The sequence below is a fragment of the Ovis aries genome, chromosome 3 (genome assembly GCF_016772045.2).
Source record: "Ovis aries strain OAR_USU_Benz2616 breed Rambouillet chromosome 3, ARS-UI_Ramb_v3.0, whole genome shotgun sequence".
Lineage (NCBI taxonomy): Eukaryota > Metazoa > Chordata > Mammalia > Artiodactyla > Bovidae > Ovis > Ovis aries.
In genome coordinates this window covers 191,793,160-191,820,020 of record NC_056056.1, presented here as the reverse complement: position 1 = coordinate 191,820,020, position 26,861 = coordinate 191,793,160, and the positions used below count along the sequence as shown (strand labels likewise).

The window sequence follows — 26,861 nt, the reverse complement described above, 5'->3', positions numbered from 1 at the left end:
CATTGCAAAGAAATAGAGCGAACAACAGAATGGGAAAGACTAGAGATCTCTTCAAGAAAATTAGACATACCAAGGGAACATTTCATGCAAAGATGGGCTCAATAAAGGACAGAAATGGTATGGACCTAACAGAAGCAGAAGATAGTAAGAAGAGGTAACAAGAATACACAGAACTATACCAAAAAGATCTTCATGACCTAGATAATCATGATGGTGTGATCACTCACCCAGAGGCAGACATCCTCGAATGTGAAGTCAAGTGGGCCTTAGGAAGCATCACTAAGAACAAAGCTACCTGGAGGTGAAGGAATTCCATTTGAGCTATTTCAAATCCTAAAAGATGATGCTGTGAAAGTGCTGCACTCAATATGCCAGCAAATGTGGAAACTTAAGAGTGGCCACAGGAATGGAAAAGGTCAGATTTCATTCTAATCCCAAAGAAAGACAATGCCAAAGAATGCTCAAACTACCGCACAATTGCACTCATCTCACATGCTAGTAAAGTAATGCTCAAAAATCTCCAAGCCACCCTTCTACAGTACATGAACTGTGAACTTCCATATGCTCAAGTTGGATTTAGAAAAGGCAGAGGAACCAGAGTTCAAATTGCCAACATCCATTGGATCATCAAAAAAGCAAAAGTTCCAGAAAAACATTCCCTTCTGCTTTATTGACTATGCAAAAGCTTTTGACTGTGTGTATCACAACAAACTGTGGAGAATTCTTAAAGAGATGGGCATACCAGACACCTGATCTCCCTCCTGAGAAATCTGTATGCAGGTCAGGAAGCAACAGTTAGAACTGGACATGGAAGAAAAGAATGGTTCCAAATTGGGAAAGAAGTATGTTAAGGCTGTATATTGTCACCCTGCTTATTTACGTTATGCAGAGTACATCATGAGAAACACTGGGCTGGATGAAGCAGAAGATGGAATCAAGATTGCCAGGAGAAATATCAATAACCTCTGATATGCAGATGACACCTCACTTACGGCAAAAAGGAACTAAAGAGTCTCTTCTTGATGAAAGTGAGAAAAAAAGCTGGCTTAAAACTCATCATTCCAAAAACTAAATCATGGCATCTGGTCCCATTACTTCATGGCACATAGATGGCGAAACAGTGGAAACAGTGGCAGACTTTATTTTGGGGGTCTCCAAAATCACTGCAGATGGTGACTACAGCCATGAAATTAAAAGACGTTTGCTCCTTGGAAGAAAAGTTATCACCAACATAGACAGCATATTAAAAAGCAGAGACGTTACTTTGCCAACAAAGCTCTGTCTAGTCAAGGCTGTGGTTTTTCCAGTAGTCATGTATAGGTGTCAGAGTTGGACCATAAAGAAAGCTGAGCACCGAAGAATTGATGCATTTGAACTGTGGTGTTGGAGAAGACTCTTGAGAGTCCCTTGGACTGCAAGGAGATCCAACCAGTCCATCCTAAAGGAGATCAGTCCTGGGTGTTCACTGGAAGGACTGATGCTAAAGCTGAAACTCCAATACATTGGCCACTTGATATGAAGAGCTGACTCATTGGAAAAGACCCTGATGCTGGGAAAGATTGAGGGCAGGAGGAGAAGGGTATGACAGAGGCTGAGATGGTTGGATGGCATCACCGACTCAATGGACATGAGTTTGAGTAAACTCTGGGAGTTGGTGATTGACAGGGAAGCCTGGTGTGCCGCAGTCCACAGGGTTGCAAAGTCGGACATGACTGAGCAACTGAACTAAACTGAACTGAGAAGGGTATTCATATTAAAATATATATGTAATCAAATCAACACACTGTATTCAGCTGCTGCTAAGCTGCTAAGTCACTTCAGTCGTGTCTGACTCTGTGCGACCCTATAGACAGCAGCCCAGAAGGTTCCCCCATCCCTGGGATTCTCCAGGCAAGAACACTGGAGTGGGTTGCCACTGCCTTCTCCAATGCATGAAAGTGAAAAGTGAAAGTGAAGTCGCTCAGTCGTGTTCGACCCTCAGCGACCCCATGGACTGCAGCCTTCCAGGCTCCTCTGTCCATAGGATTTTCCAGGCAAGAGTACTGGAGTGGGGAGCCATTGCCTTCTCCGATTGTATTCAGCAAGCTTACAGAATTATATCTCAATAAATATTTTAAAATAAATAAAATAAAACCGAAAACTTTATATGTATTCTGGGTATAGATTGGAAGCAGAATTATTAAAATACTGGATTATTAGTTTAAATTACTTCTTTCCTTTTTAGGGATACTGAAGTCACAGTTCTCAATATATACTTTTATGATCATATTATTGATAATATTTAGCTGGACTATATAGTACTAGTTTGCTATACAGCTTGAGATTTGTATGATATTATTATTAATATATCCTTGATTTTAGAACACTTGGGGAGAAAGTTACCATTAAAAAAATTCTGAAGGCTGCCTATGCAAGTAATGGAGACACAAATCTTGCTAGTCATATTAGCCAGTGTACTCTAGAAATCAGAGGTGATAGATATTCCTAGTATATAGATTGTTTTTATATTCAGTGACAAATTAACACTAAACCAGTGGAATAAAATATATTCACCAAATGCACAGATAGACAAAACGACCTTTGGTCTCAAACTCTCTAATGCTGTAAAATATTAGCAAGGTCTAGTTTAATATCTTACTTTCCTCATATGAGACAGCTTTAGCAAATAAAAAATAATCATTTTTAAAAGTTACATTATTTTTAGCTAATAAGCAAAAATTCTCTTTCACTGTAAAAAAATTCATATTTTCATTTTTCATTAAATTAATATCTCTGAGCCCTTGATACCAGGGCCAAGAATTAACTTTAATGTCACTTCTGACACTAAAAGTAAACCACTTGTTTATATGTTAATGAACCCTTAATATAAAGTATCAGTTTATATGTCTGTCAGCCAAGGTATTCATTCTCAAGCACACCTCAACTGCAGATTCTTAGCATATATTTGAATTTCCATACTATATTTTTTATTTAAATAAAACAGTCTATGATTTTTGCTTTAGATTGTATCATTTTGTTTCCTTTTTTCTTTTTTTTTCTTTTTTTTTTTTGCCACAAAGTATATATGGGAGTCTACTGGTAAAGGAATACTACCCACAGTGGAAATAAAACACACAAGGATGAATTGTATTCATAAAGCAAGTTCAAAGAGCTACATGTGTTTAACTAGTCATTGTGCTACTATTATTTAACTTATTATTAAATAAAGAACTTCCCCATAACTTGATTACAAGAGACTTTTACTGGATGGACTTTACTACTGAGCTAAAGGCTCTGGTAAAAGTGTGGTTATCTGTGTAGGTACTTTGCATCAAATTCTCTGAATTAAAAAATGTTGAATATTAGGTGCCTGAAATATGGTGATTCACAAAATTACATTGTTTTCTGTAATAAATCAAGGAATTATGAATGAGCATAAGAAAATTTATTGAAAGCTGAAATAAAAGGGAAAAATTAGGAAAATTTTTCTTTGGCCTACACAACAGAACAGAATTCATTTCCAGAAAAATTCAAAAAGATATTTTCTCATCTAAATTCTTAGGTGAACAAGCTCATGAAATGGTATTTTAACATTAGTTTATTTAAGTATAGTAAATTGACATCAGAGTTGTTCAAAGAGGAAGTCCATCCCAGAGCCACACTTTGTCCTTGGTAGTCACTGCTGGCTGTCAACTCTAAGCTGCAGTGAGGCAATCAAGTTTAGCCAAGCACTATAATAGATAACTCTGTAATCCAGTTGCTCTTAGACATCTCTAGACACTTGAGAGGGGCCTAGTGAAACTACTGTCTTTTAAAAGATTCCTCTAAAAGGAGAGGAAACAAGAACAAAATGTTTGGTAAAAACACACTATGTTTCATTCAGTAATTGAAAATCAAGTAGAAGAGAAATTTTAAATACTACAAGCAGCAACTTAGAATGTAATAACCAAAAACTAAAGTTATAGGAAGGGAAACAGAATGAAAAAAAAAAAAAAAAAAGATCCCAAGATGACCCAGAACCAAAGATGAACTTGAAGAGGCACAAGGTGATACCAGGGTTCTGCTGAGCATAGATAAATTCTACAGTGAGACTGAACTTCAAAACCAAAGCAAACTCTTAAGGGAAATGATTAGTTCTATAAATAATGAGAAAATGCTCTGGAAGACAGACTGTACTTAAAACAAACTCCCTGAAGTGCTGTACCTATACTGCTTTCCATCTCAAAAGATGGAAAAGGCAATAAAATTTTGTTGTGTGATACTCCTTAATAGACCAGAAACCATCAAGCTTTAACAGACATTTTCTAGCAAAAGTGAACAGCTTAAGAGTAAGCCATCAACCTCCTATTCTGTCTAACAGTCCTGGCTCAAGGCTACGACCACAGGACAGTGGATTTTCTTGGCATGTTTAAACCGAGAATGTGCAGCTTACCTAATGTTAGACCTGTAACAAATTATGAGGAAGTTTTTCTTTGTCCATGAATGTGAGTAATCTTAAAATGAAGCAGGAAGCTTCTATTCAATACTCATGAAGCATAATCTTTTGGCTTCAAAACAGTAACACATGATGAGACAATTATTAAGAGAAAATGTAAATTAACTTTTCTAAAAAAAAATGAAAGAGCATAGAGAAAAAAAATATGTTCTTTATCATTAAGAAGTTATCTGCTGAAAGGTTTTCATCAGGATACCTAAGAACTTCAGGGTTTCCCTGGTGGCTCAGCTGGTAAAGAATTCGCCTGCAATGTGGGAGACCTGGATTTGATCCCTGGGTTGGGAAGATGCCCTGGAGAAAGGAAAGGCTACCCACTCCAGTATTCTGGCCTGGAGAATTCCATGGGCTGTATAATCCATGAGGTCGTAAAGAGTCAGACATGAGTGAACAACTGTCACTTCACTTCAAGGACTTCAGAAGATCATTTTAGGTTCGATAATTCTAGAAAAATTCCTGTATCCTTCCCTTCTTAACTAAAATTTATCATAATTCTGGGAAAAAAATCCTACTGTTTTTTCTTGAATAAAAAATTCCACAATTTTTAAAATAGAAATAAAGGAAAGAAGGGTAAAAAACAGGAGGGAAGAAATGGAGGAAAGAAGATAGGGAAAAGGGGATAAGGAGACAGGGATAAACCTGATAAAACATTCAGTGAAAGCCACAATAATAAACGAGCCTGATTTGTTGCTGAATGTACAAGGAACTAGATAATTTTATCATTAAATTTGAAGCATCTGTTAGTTTGAGATTATACCAGTACTACTCTATTGATTATTTATGAAGACTGTGTATAAAGCAGTGGGTGTTGAACTGTATCAAATATCTTTCTGAGGATTTTCAAACAAGATTTCTCCTTGAGCAGGTGAGGATATAGACCAGAGATTGACAAAGATTTTCGGTAATAGGCCAGACAGCAAATATTCTCAGGTTTAGGGTAACAGGTCCTTTGTAGCAACTACTCAACTCTGCCATTGTGGTGCAAGAGCAATCTTGAACCATAGTATATGGATGGGGGTGGCTGTGAGGAATAAAGACTCAGACATAGAGAATAGACTGTGGACACAGAGGGGCAAGGAGAGAGTGGGACGAATTGAGAGAATAGCACTGAAACATATGAATTAGCGCATGTAAAACAGATAGTAGGAAGCTGCTGTATAACACAGAGAGCCCAGTCTAGCACTCTGTGATGACATAAAGGATTGTGTAGGGAGTGCGAGGGAGGTTCAAGAGTGAGAGGACAGATGTATATTTATGGCTGATTAATATTGTTGTATGGTAGAAACCAACACAACATTTTAAAGGAATTGTCCTTCAATTTTTTTTTTTTTTAAACAAGTACAGACCATAGGGCAGATTTGGCCATTAAGCCAGATTTAGTCAGCAAACCCGGCAGGCAGTAGTTTGTGCTACTGCTAACATACATGTCCGACTCTTTGTGACCCCATGGACTGGAGCCCACCAGGCTCCTCTGTCCACGGGATTCTCCAGGCAAGAGTACTGGAGTGGCTTGTGATGCCCTCCTCCAGGGGATCTTCCCCACCCAGGGCTCAAACCTGCATCTCTGTCTCCTGCATTGGCAGGCGGGTTCTTTACCATTAACGTCACCTGGGAAGCCCAACTGCTAACATAGATTATGCTAATCTATATTTCTGTTTATCAGACTCTGCTTGCATTTCCCGAAATAACTCTTCTTAGTCATGGTCTAGTAAGTTTAGTAAAATGCAGTAACAAGTTTCTCTAATACTTTATTTAGAACTTCTACATATATACTCAAAATAAGATAGAACTTCTTCTAGGGGAGTGGTCAGGTAGTACAGTTATACTAATTGGAGAGTTTATTATTTTGCTCTGGAAAAAAATTTTATACAACATGATAATTCTGTTTCTTAGAACCTGAAGATACTGAACTGGTTAGGGGTAACAATTTTTCAGCCACTCTTTGACTTGGAAAAAAAGTCTTTTATGGATAGAGTCTGTTTAGGTTTCCCACTTTCTCTGTAGTCCTATAAAATCATCCATTTCAATGAGATTATAAAATTTGTTAATAAGTTTAAATAGTTGTATTTGCCAGTATATGGTCAAGGGATATAACTTTCCAGGGATTGATTCAAGAGGAAATATATTAAAGAAAAGCTTTATGATGATTAAGTGTGGAAAATATTATGCAAGATAAAGCTAACTAGGTCTCTGAAAAGAAGGACCAAGTTCTCAAAACATTTAACATACCATGTGGAATGTCAGTAGCAAAAGGTGAGATTATGAATTACATTATGAAATGCTTCCCTAATTAATGTGACTATAAAACCTTTGCTTTAGACACTGCATAGAACATGTGATCTTTAGAATACAATTTTGAAAATGTTAGATTATAAACAGTTTATAAGATCTCCATGAATGTAATAAGGTTACCCCCAAGCAGTTCTTATTTCATATATATGTGTTTGTTTGTTTGTTTGATTTTTCACTTATTAATCTAGGGAGAAGTTTCCCCAATTTTCTTCTAGTTCATTTAATTCATTTATTTAATTCCTCAGGGTCTGTTTTATAACTTTATTAGGGTGATTTTATTACAATGTGTTTTTGCTTTCAAAGTCTGAATGTTTTGTTCTTTCCCCATTCATTCTATTTAATATTGAAGGCACTAAAACTACACATTTGGCTAATATCAAAAATTTCAACATATCATAAAAGCTTTTATATCCATGCTATTGTTTTATAAACATCTTGTAGCTTTTAATATAAAAATTATTTAGTAGTGTTCACTTTAAAAAAATTTAAGTGACCTACATATAGAGAGCTGTTAAGTCAATTCCGGTAAGTATGTTCATCAAATACTTTATGTATTTATCTGTGTTCTGTTTCATCCATCTGTAAAAGAGAAAAGACTATTTAAAAATCTCTGATTACAGAGACTTCCCTAGTGGTCCAGTCGTTAAGATTCCACACTTCCACTGCATAGAGACTGGTCTGATCCCCGTTCAGGGAACTAAGATGCCCCACGCCACACGGCTAAAAACAAACAGCAGCAGCAAAATCTCAGTATACCTATGTTTCTATCAATATCTCATGTTTCTAATATTTTTCCTTTCTTTCATTTAGTATAATTTTTTTCTTTTTAAAGTTCATTTCATGTATAGTGTTCACGACATTTTATTTCTATACAACATAAAAGTACTCTATCCCAGGTATTTGGTCTGATAATATGATACCTCTGACTTCTGTGAATGTTTTCTACATTTTGTTGTTGCTGTTTAGTCTGAGACCCCATGGACTGTAGCCTGACAGACTCCTCTGTCCATGGGATTTCCCAGAAAAAAATACTGGAATGAGTTGCCATTTCCTTCTCCAGGGGATCTTTCCAACCCAGAGATCAAACTCATGCCTGCTGCATTGGCAAGCGGATTCTTAACCACTGAGCCACCTGGAGAGCCCTTACTATATTTTACCCCTACACATATGTCCAAAATTCTTAAGGGGTATAAAACTAGATTTATTTTTTAATAAAAAAAAAATAATTAAAAGAAAGTTTTCCCATTTACAGTTAAAGTGATAACTGAATCTTTTACTTCTTGTTTTATAGACTTTCTCTGTATTTTTATTTCACTCAGTTTTTCTGCCTATTCTAGAAAATACTGTATGACATTGACTTTTTAAATATTGAAAGTGATATGACCCAGCAATCCCACTGCTGGGCACACACACCGAGGAAATCAGAGTTGAAAGAGACACATGTACCCAATGTTCATCGAAGCACTGTTTATAGTAGCCAGGACATGGAAGCAACCTAGATGTCCATCAGCAGATGAATGGATAAGAAAGCTGTGGTACATATACACAACGGAGTATTACTCAGCCATTAAAAAGAATACATCTGAATCAGTTCTAATGAGGTGGATGAACTGGAGCTGATTATACAGAGTGAAGTAAGCCAGAAAGAAAAACACCAATACAGTATAGTAACGCATATATATGGAATTTAGAAAGATGATAACGATAACCCTATATGCGAGACAGCAAAAGAAACACAGATGTATAGAACAGTCTTTTGGACCCTGTGGGAGAGAGCGAGGGTGGGATGATTTGGGAGAATGGCATTGAAACATGTACAATATCATATGTGAAACGAATCGCCAGTTCAGGTTCGATGCATGATACAGGATGCTCGGGGCTGGTGCACTGGGATGACCCAGAGGGATAGTATGGGGCGGGAGGTGGGAGGGGGATTCAGGATGGGGAACACGTGTACACCTGTGGCAAACTCATGTTGATGTATGGCAAAACCAATATAATATTGTAAAATAATTAGCCACCAGTTAAAATAAATAAATTTATATTAAAAAATATATTGAAAGTGAAAATGAAAGTCGCTCAGTCCTGTCCAACTCTTTGCAACCCCATGGACTATACAGTCCATGAAATTCTCCAGGCCAGAATACTGGAGTGGGTAGTCCTTCCCTTCTCCAGGGGATCTTCCCAACCCAGAGATCAAACCCAGGTCTCCTGCTTCACAGGCGAATTGTTTACCAGCTGAGCCACAAGGGAAACCCAAGAATACCAGAGTGGGTAGCCTATTCCTTCTCCAGCAGATCTTCCCAACCCAGGTTTAAATATTGAAGATCTCCTCAAAAATAACCTACAACAATCAAGTATGCTATTTATTATAGGCATCCCGTCCTAGAATAAGGCTCTCTATCATCCCATATTTATGATTGATTAATGCTTATGGTTTTGGTTGTTTGACACTCAGGCTACCCTCCCCCTCCAAACCACCCACATGGTTCTGTGTTAGAAGATGATAGTGAAGTTTACCAGGATGCAGTCCTGTTACTTTTTGACATGCTGCTCTTTCATGACATAGAATGGTATCTGTCCTCCATCACTTTCTATATCAAATTCACAATTTACCTCAGAGAAATTCTTCCAAGTTTTAGTATATGATTTTGCAGGTTTCTCATTAAATATATTTGTTAAATAAATAAGAGGGAAGGAGAAGTAAGAGATAGGGGAAGGCTTAATATTTTTGATAATACCATATTGGACTCTCCTGGTCTCACAGTGGATAAGAATCCACTTCCCAAGACAAGGGACATGGGTTTGATCCCTGGTCCAGGAAGATTCCACATGCAACTAAGCCTGTGCACTGAAACTACTAAGCTCACACTCTAGAACCCATGCACTGCAACTACTGAAGCCATGCACCTAGAGGCTGCGCTCTGCAACAAGAGAAGTCACTTCAATGAGAAGGCTGCACACCACAACGAAGAGTAGCCTCCATTCTCAACTAGAGAAAGCCCATGGAAAGCAACAAAGACCCAGCAGAGCCAAACATTTTAAAAATAAAATTACTTAATGTAAAAAATTCTGGTGATACCATATCAATTTACCTCTAAGTCCTGAACTTAACAACAAAAAAATAATTCTCAATGTTAGAAATAGTTAAACATAAGAGCTGGGGGCTAACAAGTGACTTTCTCTCTTAAGTAGAAAGCTGCTAATGTATCTAATCTGACAAAAAGTATATTAGGGAAGAAAAAGTTATCAACAGGGAGGAGAAGGAAAAAAGAACTGTGTTCAAAAGTCACCTCTATAACAATATAGAGCATTACTACAGCAACTTAAGAATGGTTTGTCATTTTCTTTTCATTGAAAAGCACCATGTTTATGACAATGCAAGCTTTCTTGACATTAAACACCCTATGTTAGTCAAACAGAATGTATCAGGGCATCTTAGGAAGGGTTTAACTAGTCAAATTTTCCCCTAAATTTGTGTTTTCTTTTTCATAGTTCTGTAGCAGGCAGAAGATAGCAATTTACCAACAAAAAAGAAAACACACACACACACACACACACACTACCTCTGTTCCACATCACTTGTAAGCTAAATAACTGTGTTTCCTTGTCTGGACTTTGAATTCATGGCACTGGAGAACGGAAACACATCGTTATACTAGAATTAAAGCCAATCTATGGCTCAAAAAAATTGACCCAGAGAAAGGATGTTAGTGAAAGTGAAGTAAATTGAAGTCGCTCAGTCTTTGTGACCCCATGGACTGTAGCCTGCCAGGTTCCTCTGTCCATGGGGTTTTCCAGGCAAGAATACTGGAGTGGGTTGCCATTTCCTTCTCCAGGGGATCTTCTGGACTCAGGGGTCAAATGTGAGTCTCCTGCACTGCAGGCAGACTCCACCATCTGCAAAAGCAAAACTAAAAAACAAAAAGATGTTAAGAGGAACAGTTTTAAGTGGTCAGGAGCAGCCTATGAACTACAGGACTACTTCCAGCATGGCAGCCCAGTGAAGTCTCCAAGGCAGATTTGGTGAAAGCACTTCCAATTACTGTGTCTATATGTCAGTATCTTACTTGCCAGATATATAGCCCCAGTGTGAGGATGTACCCCAGTAATGCCCTAAGACAGGCTTACACTATAGGAAAGTAATTATCTATTTTGGTGGCTAAGGCCCACTGGGGGAAGCTGTGAACACTCTCTAGAAAAATGTGTAAGTGTATCTATCACACAGTTTCAAGGGGTTCACAGATTCCATAAAGCTCACACTGCAGTCCTCAAAGTGATTTAACATCAGATTTAAAGCACTAGCTCTAGAGGTTAGTGAGGAAGCAATTCACAGGGCTATACTTTAGGGATGAAGAGTTTTCAGCTGGGGACATATAGGAATAAACACTTATGGCATTTTGAATCTTTACATTATCCCTTCCTTTGATTCTAATTCCAAGAGCATAAACCAAGCACAGAAAAATATGTACTCGATTTTGGTTAATTTATCAACATTTTAAGACAGGGAAGAAAGAGAGTATTACTTATATCTAGAACTTAGGAAACACATGAAGGGTGCAGCTGCAGTCTGTCAGGAGAATGAGGCAAATTAATCTTTCGACTTTCTCTCTCTCTCACCTCTTTTAAAAGAGAAATTAAAAAGAACCTGAAGACTGAAGCAGTGCCAGGTAAGCTCTAGAAGAAGAAATAACCTGCGTACTTCCATTTAAGGCATGGTTCACTTACTGGTTCTCTTGAGCAATCCCTATAACGGGTGGAAGAACTAGCATCTGAGCCTTATTTCCCCCTACCTCTTCATCACCAATCAATTCTTTTGGAAAGTATTATATAAAAAATAACTCTTACATAAATAGACTATTTGTAGAATAAAAAGAGATTAAAATCAAAAACAAACACACTCTTAATGCCAGTGTATAAAGATGAAATGTCATTGTTTAATGAAATCTATTATTTTGTGTAAAGTGGCCATTTGACATAATTGTATCTTATCTATTGTCAACTTTATACAAAATTTCTTTTCTATTAGAATTTTTAAATGGCTATAGTCTAACCCCAAATTGCTCTAAGGGTATAAGGGAAGAGAGAGAGAGGGAGAAGGGGAGGGAGACACAGAGAGAGAGAGAGAGAGAGAGAGTCTTAAATACCATCTCTCTTCTAGGCAGCAATTTCCCCAGATGAAGAGGTCACCACTGTTTAACAGTGTGCTGCCATGTTAATTTAGTATGACAAGATAAAGCAGTAATCTCAGCTCGTGGAGGCTGTAAACCGCCTGCTATCCGGGGACATGCTCAAGTCGATTTGCACTGTATATCACTTCATACAATTGCCGTGACAAAGCCCCCTGAGTTCTCACATGTAAATCTCTCTATCCCTCTCTTCCTGTAGCCCCCTCTTTTCTCTTTCACTCCCTCCGAATTTTTTTCTCCCTGCTTCATGTCCAGGTAGACCACATCTACTCAGCACTAATCTCTGAAAACTTAATGCTCTGAACATGACAAGGGACACACAACACATACTCCTCTCACAACCACTCTGTCAAGTCCCCAGTTTAAGAGAAGATGTTCAGGGACTTAGATAATCCATTGATCCCACTTGCATCGGCTTTTATATTTCAATCTGTCGTGTTAAGTTGTCAAGGGGAGAGATTAAACTGATGTTTCATGATTCGAGATTTACTTTCCTAGGAATGATAGTTTTCAAAGCTTGTCTTACTAAGGTCTGCTTAAAGATTATCCCTAAGAAAGCTGATGTATCTTTACTGGTATAAATCTAGTAATAACACTATAAAGTGTTTTAGGTAAGGACAGTTTGGAGATATTCAAGGTTATGGAACATAAGAATGTAAAACTGAGTAAAATATGGAGTTTTTAAAAATGTCGTCTGTGTAGTTCTCTCTGCATGAAGTCAAAACACCATATGTAAAAAATGGGGGAAAACATGTTTTTATCTATGTAAAACAAAAATAAGTATAGACTCAGTGAAGGGGACATAAGAGAAGAGGAAGAATTTATATGATAGGAAATTTAAAGATCACATGAAACACACTGGGAAAGTGCCAAGTCAGTTTTATCCAATAAAGAAAGGGCAGAAATATATGTTCAACTGATAGAATTAAGACCTGGAGAAACACATACTATGGCTAGGTGTGTTGGCTTTAGATGTGTTAAAAGCAAGACAACAGGCCCCAAATGGAGTCACTTATGCTAAGCCTCATGTCACCAAACTGAGTTAACTTCATTACAGTTTGGGACTCTCCCAGAAATGGAATCTTGAACCAGTCAATCAGGAATCACTGTGAGGTAATTTGCCTGTTAGGGCACTATCATCTCCTAAAGCAAAGTGACCTTGTCACAACCAATCTGCTTTTTCGCTAGTATCACTTCCTTGTCCCACTCCGTTTGGCCTATGAAAGTCTTTCATTTTGTCCAGGTCTTCAAAGCCCCTTCTATCTGCTAGATAGGATGCTGTCCAACTCATTAACCATTGAATAAAGGCAATGAGATCTTTAAAATCTACTCAGTTGAATTTTGTTTTTTAACAGATGTCCAAATTCTGACAGGTTGAACTGTTACATTCCAAAATTCATTTGTATTGTGCCTCTTATCCATATCATACCCTTTTTATATCATCTCAAGCTACTCTTATAAACAAATAGAAATGAGAGAAGAAAGGACTAAATGATGAATAAATATAATACTAATTAGTATTATATTTAAATGATCAATAAATATAATACTAATAAAAATCTAAATCCCCTAGGGATTTTAGTGCCTCTAAAATACCTGAAATCAAATAGAAATTTTTAAATGTCCTGAAACTTAAAAATCAAAAGTGAACATAATAATAAAACTATAGTAATAAATTTCATTAACTGTGTGCTAAAAGAAAATCATCATGTAGTCTTTAGTATGTCCATACAAGAAAACTGAAGCAACTTTTAAAATATTTTGTTGCAAAATATTTTTGTTGTTTTGTCTTGATGTTGCTTCCCTTTGGTAAACTGTTTGGAGAGAGGTGTATTATTATATGAAGCTACAGAAGAAATGCTTTGACTTCTATCACTCTTTAGAGAGTAAATGGGCTGAAAGAATTAGAAGGGGGTTAAAAAGGGAGCTCACATTAACTGAATATTCATGATATGACAAACACTGCGCCAGGTAATTATTTCATTTAATCATTACATCAACTCTCACTAAGTTTTGTTATTTCAGCGTATAGATAAGGAAAGTTGCACTCAGGATGTCTTCTCTGAACAAAGATTTTGGAGACATTCATTCATTCATGTAACTATTTTGAGATCCTTGCTGAGGGTCAGCCACTGTGTGACTCTAGGGTGTATAGAACTGAAGAAGACAGACCTTTTACCCATGGGAACCATTTCTCCCGTAAATAAGAGTTTTCATTTTCAAGATAAACTACATCCAAAGATACTGACAAAGCTAAGTGGTAAGACTACCGAACCACTTAAATGGGGAGGGGAATGTTGCTAATATTCCTCCATGTTACTAAAAGGGAAAGCATGATTATTGGGAGACTAAAAGAAGACAATGTTTTGTCCTGGTAATTAACAGTAATTACTCAATAGCATGAAAACTATTCAATAAATAAGCATCTATTAAGTTCTTCCTAAGCGACAGGCGTGGTTCAAGGCCAGTTATGAAAATTGTGCTATTCAATTCTTGTTTGAGTCACTCAGTCATGTCCGATTCCTTTTGACCCCATGGACTTCAGCCCGCCCAGCTCCTCTGTCCATGGAATTCTCTAGGCAAGAATAGGAGTGGGTTGCCATTCCCTTCTCCAGGGGATCTTCCTCATCCAGGGATCAAACCTGTGCCTCTTGCATTGCAGGCAGATCTTTACCAACTGAGCCACCAGGAAGCCCTATTTAATCCTTATACCCCTCTATATATTAGAAGGTTCTATTATCATCCCCAGCTTTAGATGAGAAAACAAAGATACATAAGATGCTACAAAACGAAGACAAGGTCACACACATCACAAAACACGGGGTTATGATTAGAACCCACACTGTTTAAGGGAGAGTGTAGGCGCTTTACCACCTCATTCTTTATCTCATCATCGTATCAAAACAGTTCTGACCTGGCTTATGTAGCTTTCTACTGCAGTGGTGTCTGCAGTTGATGAATAGCCTTAAATAACATTAAGCAAAAATGTAAACTGCCAATGAACAATATCTGTGACAACTGAAATCTGTTCAAAGTATTTGACTGAGGGACAGTATCTCAGATTGAATGAATCGTCTCCTTTACAAATTACAAAAAAAATAAGTAAAAGAAACTTTTCAATCACAAAAGCTTGAGATTTCTATTGGATTTCTCATTTCTAAAGTAGTTTTCCTTAACTTAGGGTTTTCTTGTAAGTTTCTTAAATTTACAGGAACTTAAAGCAACTGACATTTAATACAATGTGCCATTTTTCTCTGAGATCAAAGAACTTAATTCCTTAGTCACTTTAGCTAATAACTAAGATTTACTAAGCTCCTGCTACATTCCAAGTACCAGAGTGCTTTATGTGAACTGACTTCTTTAAATATTACCAATATCCTCAAAATAAGATGCTATTGTAATCATTCCCATTTTACAGATGATAAAACAAGGTGCAGAGAATTTTGATAACTTGCCAAATGCCATACAGAGGCCAACCAGCAGAACCTGGCACTTCCTTGGTAGTTTTATCACTAGAGGACTCGTCGAAACAATTATGCTATGCCAAGAGCCTTAGAGCCAGAGCAAAACTTAATAGTAATCTTTATATGAAAGGTTTAGCAAATAATCATCTGAAGTTTCACATATTGCCCAATAGCCAATGTAGAACTTCAAATTCACATTCTGAAATAGTTAAACCTGTTGCTCTATTTAAATCCAGCTTTAAAAACACTTAAAAATCAAGTTAACTCTGAGTTAAAGTATAATAATCAAGCAACAGCTGTTTCACCTGCATTTCGTACAAGTATTTCTAAAAGCTTCTAAAATTATATATTCTGATAAACTATGAAAAAAATATTTTAATGTTTGTATGAATGGAAAAGCAGTGAGCACAGATACTAAGTTCTGATGTCACAAATCCAAACTATACCCCTTATGTATATTTGGCAAATCCCTTTCTCTAAGACAGCTATCTGCCTGTACAATGGGAAAAAAAAATCACAGAACTCACTGGTTTGACAAAATTGACTAAGATAATAAACACAGGGTGGTTGGTACAAAGAAAACAGTGAAACACTATACATTCCTATTATTATTAATTATTGAATGCCATATTCTAAAGAGTGTCGACTGTTTGAAATCTTCCATATCTGGGTTGCAAAGATCAGACTAAAGATAGGCTGTAAAATATATTCACACAAGACTTTCACAGTTGCTTCTTATATTCCACGGATAACCCTAGGGAAATCAGAATCTCAGATACACAAGAAGTGTGCTCTCTGAGTCTGAGTCCTGTCTCCCAAGTGTGCAAAGCATGCCAGTCACCGCCACAAAGCCTGATGATGGATCCTTGTAACAGCACAGCTAGCTCATTTCCAAGACGTACACTTACATAGAGGGAAGGGTCCAGAAGTGGCAAGAGCTGGTTACAGAGCTTAGTACTTTATTAAGTGGAACACCGTTACTGTAACTTGTTTTCTGTTGTCTTTTTACATGGTACATATTTTGTATTTGTACACAATACATATTCTGTGTTTGTACATACTTTGTACAAAGCTACTTAATGGTAGCTTTGCGATTATATTCCTTTTTCATATCTTACCTCCATTTTAAAAAGTTTTTATTAACCCTTAGAATGTTATTTTCTTGCTTAGGGACATGCACCAAAAGATTAACTGTTTTATCTGGAGTCAGGCTAGATCTTTAAGAGCTAAGAAGAGACACTGAAGTAAACACTGCTTCTCTATATAATGATAACATTGTTTGCTCTGCTGCCACAGACTCAGCCTTGACTAAATAAGACACAAAATCCAGTCACTGTGTTCATTTACTTTATCATGTGATGTCAGTGTCACAGAGCCAGCCAAGGCTGCTCTACTTACATACACACCTCATCTTACTCACATGGATCATTCCTAAAAACGGTGTATGGGGAGAAACTTTGAAACCATTTTGCCTTTGTACAAAGAATATATATAACCAAAGAGACTGATTACAATTGTCAACCTAAGTTAGCTTTATATTTATTTCTCACTTCAAATAAGAAAGAACATTCTCTCTTTATCTAGCAGAATAGAGAAAAACATAAAATTTACTTTCTAGAACAAGAAATGGGGGGAAATGGCATACAGTGGTCAAAAATGGTAGCAAAATGAACTGCTACCATGAATTCAGTTTTAATGCTAGTATAAATTATGGCATCTCAGAATTTACAGGAGAAATAGAGAATTTAAATACATTTAATGCTTTTAAATTTATCTAATGCAGCATTAGTGTTCTAAGCATTTTGAATTCAGATTGTCATTTCTCAAAGAATCATTCCTCTTGTAACTGTCCCACGTCTTCTCATTAGATTTTCTATACTATACGATTTCTTTGTATTTTTAAGTTAACACCCCCCAAATCAAGGTATTTGTTGAAACTTTTAAAAGAGAAGCTATGTGAGCCTAATTGTCAAACTATGTGAGAAAAGGAATTGCCATGAAAGTTCAATACTACCTTATATTATTTTTATGACTTTACTTTCTTAAGATCCAAATTAAGTGCTAATGGTTGTGCTTTTTAAAGAGACTGCTATACAAAGGTTACTTTACCTTCTTAGGTACAATAGATCATTGTACCTAACTAACATAGCCAAGAGGAAGCATGGTTTAAGTATTATCTGAAATATTTTGAGGTCTCATTAGCAAGTTAGTTATTGAGTCTTGTAGATTTCATTCTAATTCTTAAAAATTCAGGCACCAGCACTGCGGAATTCTAATTTATTTTGGATTATCTTAAATAACTGTCCTTTGCAAGTATTAATGTAAGAAATAATAACAAACTCATCACTATTATGACTTACATTAAGTTAATATAGTGATGCAAACATCAAAATTGCTTTCTAATTATGTAAAATGGTCTCCATTCCTATTTCTCATTTTTAGCAGTCTCTATAAAAATACAAAATTTTGGAAAAAAATATGAAGACAAAAACAATTAATTAAGTTAAAGCAATAGTAAAGAACTGAATGAACATAGTAACAGAAGTTGTCAAATAGTTTAAAATGAAACTTTGTCATAGGCACACAAAGCGCTTGGACATCCACTAAAGCACTATGTCCCAGACACTTGGATTCACTGATTAGTACAATTTCAAAAACTAATTTGCAAATCAATATAAGGCTTTTTTGTTTGCCATGTTAGGATATCAAAAATGAAATGATCACTACTATCAACAGTGCATCATGAAAAGTTAGAAGAACATAATCCCTGAATAAACTGAGGATATAGTTTTGTTAAAATCTAACTACACAGTCTTTGTTAAAAAAAAAAAAAAAATCAGTGAAAACTTTATCGTAGAACCAGCTGATCTCTATACAGTGACTAGCCTAACTGCGGGAAGGTTTGGCAATCCCCCAAGAGGCAGTATATGTAACTAAGAAGGAAGTCCGTATCAGAGCACAATGGTGCTGATTCTCCGTTCTTGATAATGGCTCCTTTGAGATCCACGAGTAGATCCATTAAGAATGTTTTCTGACAGAAGTAAATTGAAAGAGAGAAGAAGAAGAGGAGCAAATGAAAAGGATCAAAGGAAGAAAAATGAGATAAAATTTATAAGAAACATTGAGAAAAAGAATAAAGGTTGGTTCCTACACTTTCAACTTCCAAATACAAATCATCCCATCATGCAGGTATGAGGATGAGAAATGGAGTATTTCCTGCCATATGAATAAACAAGGATGCCACAGCCACTAGTGATTCTTGCCTTCCGAACATAAATTTCTGAGCCTAGAGGGCACCCAGGAAGGAGAACAATACCTGCAATCTGGCAGCCATTAAGCTGCAGCCACTCCCTATGATGAACACTTCAGAGCAGGGGTGGGGTGGGGGTGAAAAATACAGGACATCGGCCCCAGAGAGCCGAGATGTACATGAAAGGAATGATTTCAGCGGGCGCAGACTCTTAACATCTTCCCATACCTAGAAAAGCGCTAAATTCCTTAACTGGAGATATCTGCTCTTTAATTAACAGTAATCTTCTGACGTTCAGACTACCTTTCCCCTTGATGCAAAACTTCTGTAAGTAAGTCTGACTCTTCCCCCTGTGTCTCATTGGAGCAGTTCTCCCAGGGTTACTTGAGATGCTGTCTCTCAGGTTTGAAGTTCTAAAAATTTCTACCAAATAACTCTCAATGTTTAGACAGTGACTATTTTTTCAAATAGACAAGAATAATGAATGGGATAAAGATGAACACCTATCCCGTCCACAAAAATCAGGAGCACCATTCAAGTTTGTCTCCAGCACTGCTTCCTAGTATCCATGCTGTTTCTAGCATCCTAGTCAAATATTCCACCATTCTTTCCACTTCATTTCCATTTTCATTCAAAGTGGTTATCCAGATTAAAGAAAGGAAATATTCAGAACACTAATAACTAAAGTAGTTGTTTTTATTCCTATTAAAACGAGGCATATATTTTACTAACGTTATATTTTATATAAGACCTTTTACCAGGCACTTTGTCTTTTGTATATATTTCCTCTTTTTTCTTACTTAGTTATCTCTTCTGGGAATAAGATATTTAAGCAAAAACAAAACAATGCAAAATTATAAAATAAAGACTTTGCATTAATAGTAATGATCCAATGTGCATATATTTTTAATATCCTGGCATCTAGTAATTTTCTCATGGGACAGTTTCATATTAATATGTTTCTGATCCCCATAGATGAGTTATACTTCAACTGTGAATCTGCTTAGCACCTTTTAGCCTGTATCAGGGTTCTAATATTTTATATTACAATCTGGTGACTTTTGTGCTCATCTTACCCCCATACTATACAAAAAGCCACATGAGGAAAAAGACTAATTCTTATTCATTTCTGCATCTCTGCTGATAGGTATCCATTGTATATATCTGAGTTGAATCTTTTCACAACACCCCTATTAAATGAGAGCAATTAAATTCCATTAGACCAGATCTTCTTAAGCAAACACATTTTGCCCCATTACCACAGCATGAGAAGTTCTTACTTATTCCCCTGTCACTGCATAGCACTCTGTGAAGAAGGTCACGGTGGATCCTCATTAAGAGTCCTGAACTCCTGTGGCTGACTCATGTTGATGTATGGCAAAAAAACACTACAATATTGTAAAGTAATAAGCCTCCAATTAAAATAAGTTAATTAATTAAAAAAAAAGAGTCTTGAACTATCTGGCAATACACATAGTACTTTTTGGTATGTAAGAATACATCCATTTCTCAAAGCCTGGTTAACTTTAAACTCAACAGTAGTACTTCAAATACTGTGGACATCACATGAATCAAGGTTTTCTCCATCTCATATTAGATGCTCTCACACCTGGATGGAAAGGAGTTGTGTGGTAACAGGACACAACCAGATCTATTGACCAACTTAATAGATGAGTTTGACAGATCCCAACTAATTGGTTTCCATATGTCCTCATTCCTTCTAGGAAAGGGCCTCTCAGGTGGCACTACTGGTAAAAAAAAAAAAAAAAAAAATCACCTCCCAACACAGGAGATGCAAGAGACACAGGATTGATCCCTGTGTCGGAAAGATCCTCTGGTGATGGAAATGGCAACCCACTCCAGTATTCTTGCTTGGAAAATCCCATGGACAGTGGAGCCTTGCAGGCTAAGTCCATGGGATTGCAGAGTCAGACACAACTGAGCACATGCACACACACACACACACACACACACACACTCCTTCTAGCCTGAGGGTAATTTTCAGAAACAATGGAAATATAAAGATTGAACCACTTACATTCAAATACAAGCCTAGCATTTTATCTAAATAAATTCCTTTGTGTGGTATTTTCTGACAACATTTACAGAATAATGTTCAAAACAATGTAATTTCATTGTATGATAAACATCAATTTAGCATAAAAAACAAATACAAACTTGTCATCATTTTCACCTTGTTTCAAATGAATTGGCCTTGTTTAGATAAGCAAGCCTATCTCTTACAGAAGCAACAGTTATAGATAAAAGTGTGTGAAATCGGGTGTGTGTGTGTGTAGATTTATACTGCCTACTCTCATAATTTTTTACTGCTACACTGCACATATGGCTTCCAAGCTTACTTTATCTGAATCTTTCTGAATCTATTCTCCATGGTATTAAACTAAGCACATTCCACATCATTCAAAAGTAATTACACTTTTGTTTAGAATGTAGGAGAATGCTCTTTCTAAACAATGAAATTCTCATTATTAGAACTGGCAAAATAATTGTACTAGTGTTAACAACAGTATGCATTATACCATCACAATAACTTATGCTAGTTTGATGCACAAAGGTAACCAGAAATTTAAAAGCTTATAAAAACCACCACATAAAAATAGGAATCTTTACCATACCATAATTAAGGTCCTATTCTGTGACTTATTTTTAAATAACACATGTAGTTTTCTCTTTTCCTTCTCAAGTTTTCTGAACAGTACTTCACACATAAAATTATCCTAGTCAAACATCGAAAATGCATTACTAACAACTGTCAGATTGTAAGCAAAATTTATACAAAGGGTATTTCAAGACACAGCTATCATATAGCAATTAAAATTATATTGGGTAAATAAAAGATCCCAAGAGTTGACAGTGAGCCTGAGCAAGTAAAAGTCTCTCTCTGTCATGGGCACTGAATGAATCCTTTCAGTGTATAAGTGTTAAAGGTTGCATTTCATACACTGGAGCTTTGCTATAATTTCATGCTTGGTTCTCAGTTATATGTTCTACTTCTATAGAAGATCAGCTTAAAAAAAACTCCTTTTTATTCTGCTGCTGGACTTCAGGAAGAAACCAATGCACACTGAATGTTACTTTATGATAACTAGTGTCTCTGTATGCTTAAATACATTAAGATACATCCAATTACTAAACCTAATCAGCACATCATATACTCAAAGTTCTTTAACAATTCCAGGAAAATCTTATTAATATAAGCAATTCATGAGATAAGAGAGTATATTATAGCATCATGCTTACAAATCCACTGGGTCTTTATATGTTCAAACAATTATATGCAAATATAGTATATACATCATATAAAATTCAGTTATTTATTGAGAGAACAATTCAAATTAGTTTTCTAAAAACTGTATTCTTAAGTAACTGTATACTTTAAAAATCAATCTTGGGAAGGAAGCAGCAGTGTATCCCCACTCTGCAGTCGTACAAAACTATTCACTCAACTCAAGAGGAACTTAAGTCAAAAGAGAGTTTGTCTGAGGTAAGAGAAAACATTTTATAGGGGAAAAAAAGACAACTGGTTATTCAGTAAGCACAGGTGGTCAAGCTTTCCATTTCACATCCCTTTTGACACCATAACAACCATCTAAGCAGCAGAAGTAGCATGTAACCAGATAAAATGAATACCAACATGGCCACCACCGAGGACCCTGGCTGCCTCTCAAGCTGCTACTTGATTTCCCTTCAGACTTACTCTGTTTCCCTCTTGTGCTCATAAATAATCATGTTGACTGACATAAGGACATGTTCTGGATAGTCCTTTGCATTATGAAATAAGTCTACCTATGTCAGAACTATCATTAAAAATGAGCCAGAAATTATAGTGTCTCTTGCTTGTCTCTGAAAATCTGAAGTCACAGCCTCCAAACTCATGTCAAAAAAACAAACAAACAAACAAACAAACAGGCAGAGGCGACAAGAAAGTTCGTCCTTCATAAACATAAAGCCCAGGACTGCCTTTCCACTCATGTCATAAACACACTTGCCAACCTTGTCTTTTACCTTTTTGAAGATTATATGGGGATTCCTGACAAGATTATGAGAGCTTCAGAGAAGGACCAACAGAATCAGTCTTTTTATATTTATAATTACGTATCTCAATCTTATATTGACTAGAAATCTGACAGTATTTTATACCTATGTGATATTATTATAATTATATATAATATTATTATAGTATAATATTATTCTGAACAGTAAGTAAAACTCTCCAAGAACAGGACTTGTAGTATTTAAAACAGTTATACATGTTTGGGGAGTTAGTCTTAGTTAGCCATTTAGCTTAATTCTCCAAAATATCAAGGCAAAAACCCACAACTTCAGAAAGGAAAAATTCCATCTTTATCTGACCCATTTCAAACCTTAACACTTGCATACCTGGAATATGAACACAGGACCCTAATTCCCCAAATTCAATATATGGCAGCAGTCATGAGGTGTACAGATCTTCTATCTCAGGAAATATTTTCCAACCTACATTTTATACTGAAAGCATTTCTCTATAACCTCAAAGTGGCATTAAAGGGATTACTCAGAAGTTTTACTTTGTCTCTAAACTATGTAGGCAAAACAAAATGTAGACCTCTCAACATCTCTCTTTTTTATTAAAGAATGGAGTATAAATGTCACATATAAACCAGCAATGAAATCTGGTAACCTGTTTTTTGGTTTCCTAAAATTCAACTCTATGATACAAAGATAATGAACCATTCCCTCTGTTTTCAAAGATACTGAATAGGAAAAAAATAATGTATGTTACTATTGAAATAAAAGGACTTACATGAATATGACAGTGGCCTAGTATTCAGAAAAAAATAAAGAATTTTGTGTTGAATAACAATTCTATGAATGTATTTAATCATTTCGATAACTGGGTAAAATTATATCTTAATCAGCTTAACAGCTGAATATATCATGGCTATTATAGCATACGTTCCGTACTACATTAGTATATTCTACTTTAGCTCTAAAATTTTTAGAAAATCAGCATATTCACCATGAATAATGGCTTAACATCTTTGCTCAAAACATATTTCCTATTTAATCATCCATATAAAATTTGCTGTTTAATCAGTACTCATAAATTGAGTATCTATTATATACTGGGTATCAGAAATACAACTATATATAACATGTGTGTGTATATATATATATATAACTGTGCCTTCAAGGAGGAGAAGGCAATGGCACCCCACTCCAGTACTCTTGCTTGGGAAATCCCATGGGCAGAGTAGCCTGGTAGGCTGCAGTCCATGGGGTTGCTAAGAGTCGGACATGACTGAGCGACTTCACTTTCCCTTTTCACTTTCGTGCATTGGAGAAGGAAATGGCAACCTACTCCAGTGTTCTTGCCTGGAGAATCCCAGGGATTGGGGAGCCTGGTGGGCTGCCATCTATGGGGTCACACAGAGTCGGACACGACTGAAGTGACTTAGCAGCAGCAGCAGTGCCTTCAAGGAGAAGTACAGTGCATAGAAAGGCAGACATGTAGATACATAATTTATAACACAGACCATGAGAAAAGATATAAACATGTACCATGGATAAAGAACAGCAACCATTCTGCCTTGGGAAGTTAGGGAAAGCATCTAAAAAGCAGCAATTTTTAATTCAGTCTTGTGGGAGAAACACAATTTACCAGGAAAGTAAAATAAGAAGAATTTTTCAGGTAGAAAGAATAAGTTTGTGTCATTAGAGGTCACCTGGTACGTTCATGAACATTCATGAAAACCTTCACAAGACTGAAGCACTGGGTCTTTGGCAGGATGTGGCCAAAGAGGAGACAAAAGGCATATTTGGGTGCCAGTCTATATAGAGCCTTTATGCGAAGAGAGTTGTAGACTAAATCCCATAGGCAACAAGGACATACATTGGTTTCCAAAGTGGGATAAATAATCCAACTCTTTTCTCAGGGAAACAAGTCTAGTGGAAGTTGAAAGGAAGATGGGAAAGAGGAGAGGCTGGAAATTTGAGATCATATGAAAGAAATCAAGAAATTTTTGAGGCAGGAACAAATTTAGAAACCAAGTAGACATATACAGTAAAAGAAAATATCAGTGTTGATGTTACTAAAATTAAGTTAAATCATTTGAATGCACACTGTATTAACATCAAGTACAGCAGATCTTAAACTTTGGGGGCTTCAGATCTACTTGAGAATCTGATTAAAACCATAACCCTACTCACATGTGTGCACACAGAGAATTCTCCATTTATCTTCAGGAGAGCCACAGACCCTAGTTAAGAATTTCTCTCCTGGGTAAAGTTGCTTGAGGAAAGGAGTCATGCCTTATGAAAATTATTTCCATAGTGCACAACAAAAACTTGGTACAAAGAAGGTAGTTCATAGGTTTTACTTAGACTGTATTCTCCATTACAAACTGGATTCCATTTTCATTAACATCCTGCACTGTAGCATCCACTTGCGCCAACTACAGTATGTGTTAACAATTTAACATACTTTTCTCATATCCATCCTTGAGTGTACTTAAGACAGTTTCCCCTCTCTTCTAGCAATAATTATTTATAGTCACTCCTTTAAATGTGTGTGTTTATGTTTACAGAAGTATTACAGGAACACCAAACCAAGAAGCACTCCCCACATGAAATTCCCTGAAAGAAGGCAACGGTCAACACATTGAGAGGGAGAAAAGCATGCGCACTGACGCAATGTCAAACGGGGAGTCTGATCTCTCTACCCTGTTGAGCTACTTGCTGTCATTTTCCCCCTTTGTTTTTCTAGTTTTAATCTTTGTGAAGGAGGCCAAGAAGTTATATCATTGCACATTACTAACATGACCTCATAGTAGAGGGGAAAGAAGGAGGACTTCTGGATAGTATGATTTAACTTGACAAATAAGAGATAATCAGAATATTAAACGTGTGTGCATAATTGTGAAGAGCTTGGAAAATTTAAAAGCATGAAATCCAAAGCCAGACCATCTGGGTAAACTCTGGTTCTCCAACTTACTAGCTGTGATCTGGAGCAAACTATTTAGACTCACTGTGCCTCAGTTTCCCCCTCACCTATAAAATGGGATTAATGGTAACACCTCATTGAATTATTGTGATGGCTAAATGAGTTAATATATATCATGTGCTTGAAACAACACACCTGTAAGAGTACTATATAAGGGTTAGCTAAAACATTCTTCTTGGTAAGAAAACTTTGGCACACAGTCAAAAATGCTCACAAAAATTCTGCCTTTGAGGCTTAAAATTTGAATGGAAGTATTTAAATCTAATGTGAATTATCAAAGGACAGTGTTTATTTCACAGATATTAGAAGATAATCTGATTCTTCTTGTTGGTTTAATTCTATTTCCAGTAATTCAATGACGTAAACAAGTAGGTGTATTTCGGTACCAAACACATTTAGGATGTGTAATCATTCCCTAGAGAAGTCCCACCATCCCGCAATAAATAAATAAATAAATATTTAACAGAATCAGAGCCTTTTTTTTTAAAGATATGAGAATGTATGAAGAAATATTTTTGTTGGTGTGACCTGGTTCAAACTAACAGCACTGGCATCCTTGAAGGAGAAGAATAGGGGCCACAAAAAATGTGACACCCACCCAAGAAGTCATGTTGAAAAGGCAAGGTGGCTTGACTGGCAGCTAAGTGCCAGGCTACCTTGCCAGCATGCTGTTTCTGTGCATTTAAGTTCCTAAGAAGAACCTAAAGGCCTTATTTATTTGTGTGTGGGTCTTCTGTTTAAGCTTCAGCCAAAGATACTATGCTGTCTTCTCCCTCTCATCTGTGAAATCATGGCTTCCTAATCTTCTGTGGTGATCCAGCCCCCAGAAGCAGGGGCCAGATAAATTATCCAGAGCTTCAAATTCTAGAATAGGATGTACAAGGGAATTACTGAATTATCAAAGCAACAGAGTGAATGGAACTGAGTTAGGAATTAGTGCAGTTACATCAGAAATGTATTGTCTGTATGAAACATGCACTTCTGTAGTATTCCCAGTACTGTAAGAAATATTGGAACCCAATCTGAGGGAAGCAGAAGTTGAAAGAAAAAAAAAAAAAACCAACCCTGATTTATCATGGTGGAAATGCTCAAAGAATGCTATAGCTCTTTCTGGAAAAATTATTAGAGTTTTATTACTCTTTATTAGAAATATATCTCTTTATTAGAAATATAAAGATATCTAACTTTCTTG

General features: G+C 36.3%; 1 protein-coding gene across 13 annotated transcripts in view; it reads right to left on the bottom strand.

The window, feature by feature from the left end:
• SOX5 (SRY-box transcription factor 5) overlaps positions 1–26,861 on the bottom strand; it is a 1,147,842-nt gene that overhangs the window by 378,221 nt on the left and 742,760 nt on the right. The window lies entirely within an intron of this gene.